Raw genomic sequence first — 7,077 nt, 5'->3', positions numbered from 1 at the left:
ATTTTAATGTCTGAGAGTACTCACAAAGAGGAATTGGCCTGGGGTGAAGCAATGGGGAGGGGTCGGGGGGACATAAGAAATGTTTTAATGTTGGAGGAGGGTTAGAGGGAGGCAAAGCGCAAAAGTGGGAGCCGTGAGAGTGGAGGGGCATGTGGGCCCTCGTTTCGGTGGCTTATTGAGGGGCAGCAAAGGGAAGATCAGCTCTGCACGCCGAAACCCACCTCTGCAAAATAGAAACAAGATTTACAGGCCAGTTTTAATTGCGCAGGGGAAGGAACTGTGCAATTAGAGAGACTTCAAATACCACCTGCAGAAACAAAAGAAACAAGAACAAATGCAGAGTGATGGAACGGGGAGAAAATAGTCACTCTGCCCTGCATGAAGGGAAACAAAAATGTTTGCTTTTGAAGCTAGCGATGTGGCTTAGCTTACAGAGCTACTGACTTTGTTCCTGGGGAACTAGACTCGAGTCTCAGCATCAGTGGTTTGCCAGACTTGTGACTCAGTGCCCCCCAAAAAGTTATATTCATCGGTTGAAGTGCATCAGGGCTGCCGACTCGGGACCTGGGGATCAGTGTTCTAGACTCAGCGTCGGCTCATCATCCTGTGAATCTGGGCAAATCATTAAATCGCCCCGTGCCCAGATTATATATAATTGAACACATTTTCATTTAATTAATAAAACTGCGATCTCTGCGATTACTTGTGAGATGCAGTAATGTAAGTTAACCAAAAGAAAAAAGTAACATTGCACATACAACAAGCCAGAACTATTGGTTTTGACAATTTGTCTTAGTTGCATAAGACAACAACCAACTATGGCTTTATTGTAAAAAATATTGAAAATGCTTCAGTTCTTAAATGCACGTCTGGTGTGTCGATTATGCACAGTACAATAACCAGGCAGGGATGAGGGTTACCTTACTGATAAATTGTTTTCTAGCAGAGCAAGGTACACAAAACCGAGAGCAGAGGGGAGCATGCATCCTTTTGAGACTTGTTTAAGCTGGGAAACTATAGTTTTCAAACACCTCCTTATGTAAGGACACAAAAAGCAATTAAGAGTAGAAAATAAGTGTTATCCATAGCTCTTGGCACGGCTTACTGTGTAGCTAGCTGAGATATCCGGCTGACAGCGAGCGACTAATCACTACAGTTTTGACACCTAGTTTGGAAAATGTTTACTCGGTTTGTTCACAAGTTTCTTTGTGTTTGCTGAGGGGATGAGCCTGAAGTTTAAAGGTCATTGGAATTTGTAGGAGGAAATAGTCACTTTTTAGCCCGTAGTAGAATATGGCTAGGCAAAAGGGACAATAATTTGCATATAGATCAAGTTAATAATTAGCATAATAATGTGCATTCATCAGACATGTGTTCTAACAATAGTGTCTATGTATAACTCAGTAGCAAGTAAACTTGCACCCACGTGCCTTACTTCCACCTTCCACACCATCCACAGTCCTGGCTTCTAACCACATCGAACAACAACACAAGCATCGCAAATGGGAAGAATACACAAAAGCCATATTTTGCGCTTAATTTTTGTATGATGACATATGGTTCTGTGCTGAAGTGCTATAGAAAGTTTACTTAATTTTCACACATTCTCCAGCTGTTAATTCGGGGAAAATGCTTGCAATGTATATAGAAGCATGTCATGTAAAACTTGCGTGCAAAGTATGGCCTGGGTCGAAAGAAAGAAAACACTCCACTTTAACAACACATTCCCTAAAATATTTGAGAATGCAAAAGTGTATACGCATGGGGGGAGCTAAGAGAAGGGATGAGTAAAAGAGTTACCCAAAAACAGATCTTCGACAGCAAGTACAAATAACTAGTAAAGCAGGCGAGATAAGCCTGTTAATGAGGGGAAAGAGAAGGATGTAAGCGCGAGCGTCAGCCTTTGAAGTCTGATGTGATGATGCGAGGCACAGCAAATGGTGGTTTGTGACGTGGCTGGTGTGGCGGGGCTGGGGAAGCATGCGCACGTCCACATGCACTGTCCAGAATCCGCCTGCCAAAGCCCTCTTGGTCAGCTTTCCTGGTGCACCTCGATATCTCTTGCCATAGCGATTGCTAACAGCAATAGCTAGGCGAGACCTAAAAATTATTTGTAGCCCTCCAGAAAAAAGGAACCCTCCACACCCTACGTCTCCTGTAGGCATACTATGGCAAATGAACTAAGAAACGCCGGTCATTTAAGGTCATTTCTTTTGCTACTTATGCCTGCCACATTCCAGTAGGCTAACATGAGGGGGCAACAGTGGTGTCTCCCTTAGTTGTCTCAATTTCTGGGACAACAGTAATCCTGCAGGCGTCATTCCCTGCTGTGGTGAGATTTACACTGTTCGATGAGCTCCTCCTAACAGCTAGCGACTCTACAATCCCATCGGCGTGTACCCCATCACAATCCCTTCTACTAATGCACCATGCTATATGACCACCGAGACTGTCCCCTATCATGAGACAATCACCAGAGAGTTATTATTAACGAAAATAACGGGGCAACACTCCTCTGGATCAGAAGGTACTTCATTCTGCTGGGGCCATTGTTCAGCAATCTGGGTTAACACCCTACTGACCCCAATGCAAGAGCTCTCTGAAGTGGAGGGCATCTGTATCTCATGGTTAGAATCCTGCAGTCAGTCAAGTGCTTCAGTTGCCAAAACCTCAAATGTATTAGAGTTGTGCATAACCGAGTCACTAAACCAGGGGGGCCTAAAGACCCCAATATAGGTGCTATTAGTGCTATCCCCTATCCACGATTGAGTTTGAACCGCCAATGGGCGATAAAAGTATCCAAGAGGAAAAGCCCGGATGACAGAGTCGCGCAGGCTTTCTAGCAAGATTTAAAATCATTGAGACAGCTCTGCGACAGTCAAACATATAACCACGCAATCCCCATCAAATGTTTTGGGTGTCAGTCGAATCCAGCCAACACTCCAGGCCATGATGAGTCTATTGGCCAAAATGTGCCCTTTGTCGCCCAGTTGAGATAGTCAGTATCTAGCTTTATTTCTTAGGATGGGATCATCTTCTCTAGCCCCTTATTTTAAAGTGGGAACTCCAGTGAGAACCACAACATAGGGGGGGTCGAGGCAGGAGGAAGACGGAGAACTCCTGGGGGGGGAGGGGTCCGAGACTGCCCTTTGCTACTTACAACATCTGTCTCACCCTTAGACATCCTGTTTACTGGGTTTCTCCTGAGACTAGACAGATAGGCCAATGACTGTGTGGCCTAAAACATCTGGCCGCATGGGCTGGGTCGGCAAATTTGCAGTCGGAAACAAGAAGGCTGAGGGGAGTCAACTTGGGAGAAACACAATTCCATCAGTAGATAAACCACATGCACCTGTAGAACCCTGAGCTGCTCCCTCACAATCTTCGACCCGGTCTGCCCCATCCCCCCAACACATGGCTCGTGGAACCAGACACTGCCCCTGGCATTGGCATGCTGGCTGCAGAAAACGAGATTCGATTCTTTAACCTGCCGTCAATAGATGAGGATTTCTCAAGACATTTAGCAGCTGCCGCGTCTATCACTGACTGGATCTTGGGAGGAAGTTTCTCAAATGTAACATTAACTGATCGATTTAGGACCATTATCCTTTATGGATGAGGAAAGTGTGAATCGGTCCTCGGCTTTAGGTGCCATCTGTGCCGCAACTGCATCAGGCTTTCTTGTTTCTAGTTAAAGGCCGGGGACCACAACCAACCGGAGAATCCCTCCTCACGGTCAGTCTCTGACTCGGTCGGTGGACATCAGCAATAACAATAGCCTCAGGGGCCCCATCTGCTTGTGTTCAGAGGTGGGAGGGTGTGTGTGTACGTATGTGCCAGTGTTCATTTGCAGGTGGGAGGTTGTGTGTAGATATGTACATGTGTTCGAAGGTGAGCGGTTGTATGTAGGTATATGCACGTGTTTGCAAGCAGAAGCTTGTGTGTAGCTATATATGTTTATTCGTAGGTAGAAGATCGCGTGTAAAGATAACCACCTCTCTTCGGACCTCACTTCGTCTGTGGGGTCATAACAAGCCCCGCATAGGTCAGCTCCAGAGTGACGGAGTTTAGTGCATAAGTAGTATGGCTGAGAGGGGTACATTCCGAGATAAATGTACACCTGGGGGTGTGGTGTTCACAGTGTTGTCTGTGCTGTGCAGTGTGTGTGGAGGTCAAGGGGCAGGGTTACCAGGGTTCCAGTGGACTGCTGGTCATACTGTGCTTGTATATAACAACAGTGCCTTCGGCTTCCAGGCGCTGCGATGGCCGAGTGGTTAAGGCGTTGGACTCGAAATCCAATGGGGTTTCCCCGCGCAGGTTCGAATCCTGCTCGCAGCGGCTCAGCTTTTGCATGAACAGGGCTCAGTGCGCCCGAGGAAACCTTCACATCCTGAAGCGCCATCTTCATGGCGTCACAGAGATAAAGGGCAATTATAATTTAAAATTAGAACCAGGGTTTAAGGGATAAAAAAACTAATTGGTCTCGCAAAGGGGCGTGGGCAATGTAATTAAGGGCGTGGCTTACAAACACATAGGGTAAAAATCTGGTTATTTATTTAATGCGATTTTCTATAGGGCGAACATTACCCGAAGGTGTCAGAGCGCTTAACAAAAGAACCATTTGCGATACATAAGGATTTAGGATTACATGAGTTACATAAAAGATACAAACAAGAAAAAAAATTGCAAATGTACAAGTTGTAAAGTCACACAAGGAAGAGATACAAATAGAAAAAGTTGCAAATGTACAGGTTGTAAAGTCACACAAGGAAGAGATACAAATGGATAAACTCTAAGAATCACATAGGAATGGTAGTGAGTACAAAGGTCTACTACATATACTAGTGGTTAGTGTTCTCCTCGACTTGTATTTTGCTGTTTCTGTCATTGCGTCGAGATATATGATACAAGTAATATCATACCTACAAGTCAGTGCTATTGGCTTTGTCAATGGTTGTTAGTTGCATAAGATAAATAAGCAGCAACTATGGCTTGTATATAATATTGAAAAATCTTCCGCTTACAGCCCTGGTGACACAATGACAATGTTTCTGCCCCTGAGTTTCAAAAGGAGAAGGGAAATCCAGAAAGAAAATGACTCTCTTTAAAGGATTTCCCGTCCCCTTCAACGCACACCTGGCATGGCGTCATGCCGTAACTTCTTCACCAGTGAGAAGTGAGCAGTGTGAGCAGCACACACATTATGTGCCTGCTGTCACGGACCGCCTGTGCCAGGGCACAAAACAGAGCCCGATAAAGACCCGTTTTTAGGTCCTCTTTAAAAAGCTGCTGGTGAGACCCGGCCCACTTAAAGCCCTGATAGGAACATTAAGATCATTTCCACACCCGGTCGTATTTTAGATAGCGGGTTGGCACAAGGGTGCCGCTGCACTGTTCGTCGCTAATCTTGTGTCCTTCAAGGGTCACTAACAGATGCAAACAACCAGGGCACAAGTCTTAAAAAAAGAAGTGGGGGGACTAACCTAGGTAGTCAGCAAGTAAGTGGCATCACAGAGTGTGACATCATGCTGCGTGGCACCCGTGACATCACAGGAAGTGGCCTCACAAGAAGTGACATCAGATCTTAAGCCCTCACATACATATTTAGCAGGTGTATCATGAGTACATTTGAGCACATTTCGAGTATACCTGCAAACCCTCCTGAATTAGGCAGAAGAGTCACACTTTTGTAAGCTTCACATAAAACAATGCTGCCTTTTGTCAGCGTAAAGCTTCCTCTAGCCATAGTGCTTTAAAAGAAAAAATAGTGATATTTAAACTATTACAACATCTCCTCCGGGGTAGTAAGCACTATATAAATGCTATTTATTTTGTGCAAATACTGGGAAAGACCAACACATCTGCAGTTCTTACAGTGCATGCATATCTCCTAAACCGAGCCTGAACAAAGTGAAAAGCTCTCTTAAGTATGTGTAAAGTGCTAACAAGGTGTGAGCCTTTGTTGCTCCTCTGCTGCATTTGCTTCTGGGTGTGAGGCTCCTGACTGCTGCCAGCCAGGAGTCTCGAACTAAAGGAGGCCTGAGGACCCCTCAGACTCCGCCTTTGTTAAGAGCCAGCAGGAGTTAGAAATAAGAGAGCCCCCCTCCCCGCCTGCACGTTGTTGCCAATGGACACAGATAACAACGTGCAAGTGATGCTGAGAGTGTCCCAGCGTTTGGAAATTACACCGGGACGAATGCAGCATCTTTATCAGTGGGGCCTAATTTCTTGGCAGGGTGGACGGCATCCCCCCTGTGAAATAAGTGGGTGGAGGCCGTCCACCCACGTGTACCCCCGACTCGTGCCCTGCAATTCTTATGAAGCGCGCCTGTTTACACTGTATTTCACCGCTCTCACGTGCTCTTTCCCTGAGCCGCTATGAAGGAAGATGAGGGTTAAAAGTGAGGTTGGCGTGATTGTCGAGCAGCATCTATGCCCTGCTGCAGACTTCATGTGACGTGTATTAGGTGTAATAGTGAGCTGCATATTATTGTATTTAATTATTGGCTGGAAGCATGTGACGTGGTAACAATGGCACTGCTGGTGTATTCTCTGTGCCTACATTGCTGTTTGCCGCTAGCATTTTTAAGGTGATTATCTTGCCTACATTAAAGTGAAGGGCGTCATTACCTACCACAGGGGCAGCCCAACACACCTGAACCAGGGGGAGTCAGTATATATTCCTAACAAAGGTTCAAGAAGCAGTTTGGTTGGGGAGGAGCTTCGCCGGCGATCAAGATGGCCGCGTGAGCTCGGAGCTCCGAAGACCTCCCGGTCCTCCGCAATAATCCTGCTATCTATCCTGTCCCACGATGGTGGGAATCGACTGCTGAGTGGGTCCTGATGCGGCGCCCGCTTTCGGAATGAAAATCGGACATTCCTGGACTTAGTTAGCTCGACGAAGCCCGGAGGCTCCTCCCGTGTCATTGCACATCATTGAGGGGTACAGCGGTGCTTCCGCACGGGCGTCTCTTTGTCTGAGCTTAGTTCCACCGGGGAGCAACTCTGATATCTGCATGCCCCGCTACTCGGCCAACGTACCGGACCCTGGTTTTATCATCGTGTGTGTGGCGCGCC

The 7,077-nt window shown here is 46.4% G+C and overlaps 1 non-coding gene across 1 annotated transcript; it reads left to right on the top strand.

Moving 5' to 3' along the window:
* Window positions 1-4,256: 4,256 nt before the first annotated feature.
* Window positions 4,257-4,338, top strand: TRNAS-CGA (transfer RNA serine (anticodon CGA)). The gene has a single exon. It is a non-coding gene; the product is annotated as a tRNA-Ser (tRNA).
* The last annotated feature ends 2,739 nt before the right edge of the window (window positions 4,339-7,077 follow it).

Source organism: Lissotriton vulgaris, chromosome 8 (assembly GCF_964263255.1).
Source record: "Lissotriton vulgaris chromosome 8, aLisVul1.2, whole genome shotgun sequence".
Lineage (NCBI taxonomy): Eukaryota > Metazoa > Chordata > Amphibia > Caudata > Salamandridae > Lissotriton > Lissotriton vulgaris.
This window is presented reverse-complemented; position numbering and strand designations above follow the sequence as displayed.